The sequence below is a fragment of the Hirundo rustica genome, chromosome 5 (genome assembly GCF_015227805.2).
Source record: "Hirundo rustica isolate bHirRus1 chromosome 5, bHirRus1.pri.v3, whole genome shotgun sequence".
Classification (NCBI taxonomy): domain Eukaryota; kingdom Metazoa; phylum Chordata; class Aves; order Passeriformes; family Hirundinidae; genus Hirundo; species Hirundo rustica.
Genome location: NC_053454.1, coordinates 61466191 through 61471068, shown reverse-complemented (window position 1 = coordinate 61471068; position 4878 = coordinate 61466191).

The following is a 4878-nucleotide window of genomic DNA, read 5'->3' as shown; positions in this document are numbered from 1 at the left end:
AATTAAAAGGAAAAATGGAATCCTTCCTCCAGCAGAAAATCAGAGCCAAATTGCACTTCCAAAGAAGAGCGTTTTGTGATGTCCTTGATAACAGTAATAACAATAAAGGTCATGAGAGCTCTGCAATCCTGAGACATGATGTTGCTTGCTCAGACAAGTGGCCCCTGCTGAGACTCAGATCAGGTACGTCTGATAATGGAGATGGAACAGCCGTGTTTATTTTTGGAATGTGTCAGAGAACCTGTTTCTGGTCCTTGCTCTTCTATAACAGTCAGGTATTTATTTACATGGTCGGAAGCTCCAGGGCTTCTCCCGTAAAAAAGGAGTTTATATATCTGAACAGTTCGTACCTTTCCTTCCCCTTTGTGTGCTGATGGCATAAGATCTTAGAACAGCAGATGGAAGAGGAATGGGATATTCCTTATCTAAGATTATACTGTTGCCAGAAAGGACAGTTTCACCCTTTGTTGCTTTGCAAGGAATTAAATTGAAAATATTGGTGATGTAAAATCTAATTTTGGGATAATATTCCATATTATAGAATATCACAGTGATGCAGCGGACACAGAAATCTATCTATCTGTATTTGTAAGATGATTGGGAGTGCATTTTTTACTTTGTGTGCAAATCCATATTGAAGAAAACAAATCAGAAATCTCATGGGTGGCCTTACCCTGTGAACCAAGTGTGCTTTGAAAAACTAAATGGGTGAACGTGTCTGTGCCTGATTATTTTGTATACTTGGGCCCTTCCATTTTAAAATCTTAGCAGCTAATTTGAAAATTAATTGAGAGCACTGCATTTTCATTTGAAATGCAGACAAAATAAATATAGACGTCAATGACCTATTCAAACAAGTCAAATTAAGTAGCAGCAGGAAATCTGAATATACTGGTGAAGTCTCATGTTGCAAAACCTTTGCTTCTCTTGTTGGACATAAGAAAATAACTGTGGTGTGTAAATTGGAAAAGATCTTACAGGAGAGACATCATAAACAGAGGCCAGACTTGAGCAAGCCCTTACGGAGTGAGGGAGAAAGACACTGGATTACAGACTCAATGTTGAGGAACTCTCCTAGAGCCCACAGGAAAGGTTTGAGAACCCTTCTGTAAGCAGGGACTCGTGCAAGGATTATGAAGGATGTGGTTCAGTTGTCAATGGAGAGGGAATATGCTGTTTAGCAGTTGATGGGACTTTACCAGGAAAGATTAGAAAACTGCAGAGTTTGGACACTTGTACTTTTAGGCACTTCTCTATATAAAACCAAAGACAGGCTGTTGTTTTGACACTTCAGGAATGCTTGGTCACAAAATAAATGTAGATGTTAAATATCACTTAAGCCTTTTGTCTGCCTGCCTGATATGGTAATAAATGCCTGAATTGCTCTGCTTGCTTCCTGTTCTGGAGGACAGGAGAGAGCTCAGGCAGCAGCTGCCAAAACTGCAACACTTTGGGACTGAGCTGGAGGAATTCGGTTTTGTGTTTTCCCGTACTACCTCGGGGGTCCTTGAACATGGTTTTCTTTATGACTCTGAGAAGCTCTTTTGAATCCAAGTTGCAAGGTTTTGGGTCTCTCTTCTACTAAAGGTGTTCAGTCCAAGGAATGTGGTGGGCACATTGAAGTTTTTCTTGGTGTAGTTACCATGCAGTGTTTTCTACTCCGACTGCTGTGATTTGCAAGTGCCATTGGATGAGTGTCATGGACGAAGCTGTACGGGTTGCAGTGCATAGGACATATTTTCACCTCTTCCTAGGACTCACTAACACCAGTGGACTCGAAATAAATAATGTTCAACTGCTCTAATTTTAGCATAAAATTAAGATAACTTGTCGGCCAGCATTATTGTTCCAAAGACCGTAACATTATCCAAGAAATCAGCAGGACTCATAGGCACATTCTGCTGGAGAGTTTTCACACAATATCCACCATAAACTGTTGTCTGTTGCTATGAAACAAATTGAGAAGATCAAATGGTGGATAAACATTGCATAACTCATCAGAGGTCAAGTAAGGTGTAGAGATAAGGAATGGAAGTAATTGTGGCACTTGCAGAGACTTGGGGAGGGGTAGAGAGCTGAAGCTGGAAAAGAGTTGAAGCCATGTAGGCAGGAAGGAACAGACATCCTAGTTAAAACACTGGTGAAAGTTCTTGTAGGAAGCTCCATGCCTGGTATTTTAGTCTGGTTTCATGGAAGAAGAAGGATTTCTTCTTTCCATGCAAAGGAATCAGAAAATATTTCTGAAAAAAAAAAAAAAAAAAAAAAGCAGAATTCTTATAATTTTGAATAATTTTTCTTACTTTGTTCCATCTTGTTGCTTAGTTAGGAGCTTCTTCATCTTAAAAGAATGACTGCTCTCTTTGTAGTGATGCTTTTTATAACAAAAACGCTCTACCGTGTCAGAGCATCCAACATAGAGTTGTCTTTGCTTACCAGATCACCCCAGACTCGTGCTTCTTTCATGTGTTTATGCAGATTTATTAAGCCATTCTTGTCATCCCTTAGCAGAAGAGATCAAACAGAAGATAAACCACTCATGCCTGCAGCAGCATTCCTGCATTGGCCAACTGCCTATTCTTCTCCTAGAGGCAGATTACTCCATCCCACCCAGGAAAAATGCTCTGGTAAAAAGTTTAACTTTGCTCTGTGCTCTCAGGGTCGTCAAAGAGACAATCTGGCAGGTTGGCAGAAGTGGGGGGATTTTCCAGCAAGCTGTGAAATGGCCATGGAAAATGTCTGACCACTCAAAGGGAAGGAGGATGGGGTGATGTCAACTCTTTGGTTGATGAGTAAGAAAAAGCTTTGGCAGGTTTTCCAACCTGGTGTTTATCTGAGTTAGCAAAGAATTTAAAGTGATTTCAAGAGAAGTGGATTCCCCCACTAATTTCACTGGGTGCCAACTCCAACTTGGAGATAATGTTTACTAAATTTACTAAATTGAAAGCTTCCCTGCTTTTCAATACAGGAAGGAGGCGAAAGATGCTGTTAAAAGGAACTGCAGAGACCATTTCAGAGCTCTTGTTTCTGGTGACCTTTTAATAATGCACAGCAGGACAGAAAGAAGCACTGGTCAAGTTCCTTGGCTTCAGACAAATAAACCCTATTTTCTGGGGCTGGGCTACTTCAGCCCATGACATTCATGGCATGTAACATTTTACAGGCTTCCGGTGGCAGTTCTACAGATGTGACCAACGGGTTGTCAGCTCCAAGAGGAAGGAGCCTTTTTTATGTCTTTGCATCCCAGATAAATCCCCTTGTGTTTTGAGTTTTGGCGTCTTCAGTTGATTACTTAGGCAAAAGTGTGAAGGGAAATACTGCAGAGCTAATTATAATCACTTTTAATTAGATCCTGCAGCAACCCCTGCAAGAAATTTTAAGTGAGCGATGCACACACTCTGTGAGATAAATGCTGCTTTGCAACCAAAACCGTAGAATCCTGGAATGGTTTGGGTTGGAGGGCACCTAAAAACTCATCTGGTTCCAAGCCCCTGCCATGGGCAGGGACACGTGTCTCTGCAGCATGTTGGTATGGGCCCCACACCATAAAGCACAAAGAAATGTTGGAATACATGGACCTGTAAGTATTCCGCTGATATTTGGGAACTTGGTGAGGTAACTAACAGAGCAGGAGTTTTTGATTAAATTCCTGGTGACACGAGAGTGGGAACCATTTCAAATATCCACACTATATCTTGAATGTGAAATTGTTCTTAGGAAACTGTTATATAAAAGGTCTTGCAAAATTACCTGCTTAAACAATGTGTTCATTCCGTGCCTCCTGTAGCATTAGCAACAGGACTGAGTGGTGTTATTCCTGTGAGGCAGGTATTGGACAGGATGTACGGAGATATGGTTAGCTGAAAGTCTCCCATGTCTCTTCTTCCTGTGATTTCCTCTGTCACTAAGGAAGTGCTAAAAGAAATAATTTTGTAACTGAAGAACTGGATGATTTGTTGTTGTTAACAGGAAAATTCTCAAAATTAAAATGAGCCCTCATTTTGAAAGCCTTGAACTTGTAAATGGATCAACTGAGCCAAGTTTTCCAGGAAATAAACTTGGACCTTTAAGGCTGTGCTCAGTGCTCCCTCTGGAATGGCTGAAATGCAGGGCTGTGAGTGCCCTCCCTCCACTTCAAGGACTGTTGTGCTTGTCAGTTTTCAGGCTCTCTGAAAAGGAAGCTCTCCTGGCTTCTCCTTTGTGGACATCAAAGCATGGAGAAGTTTAAGAAACTCGAGCAGGGTTCTGGGTGAGTCAGTGGTGTTTTCCAAAATTCAAGTCAGAGTCTTTAACCCTGGTCCCACTGGCACATCAATCAAGAGGCAAGTTAATAACAGAAATAATTTCCTTTCTTCTTTGGTTCTCAAAATGCCTTCTAAGAGGATTTTAGAATCTTTCTTTAGGATCCTCATTCTTCAGACAACAACAAAAGTGTTATTTCATTTATTTCATTTCCACACCTCCCCCCCCCCCCCCCCCCCCCCACCTCCTTTTCTCACCAGTGTTCATATTGGGGCTTGTCTTGGTTTAAGACAATCTAAGGAGAACGCTCTGGAATGAGTTGCTTCCCCTTACAGGTTTTACCAATATCTTTCCACCAATAAGGAACCAATACAAGTAGATACAAGTGAAAAAAGAATCATCTCACGAACAAGAGAATCAGCAACAGGTAGAAAGTAACAGTAAGTAAGTGCTAGATACAGAATTGCTAAATCTCACAACCCCATGAGAGAGAGACCTGAAGTGCCGACAAGTCCTCTTGAGAGCCTTCCCTCAATACTGGACGCAAATCAGACAAAAAAAGTATGTTCAGCAAGGGCACAGTAAAAGTATTCAGTCTTGTGGACAGAATCCATATAAACTACTAATTTTCTAACAAAT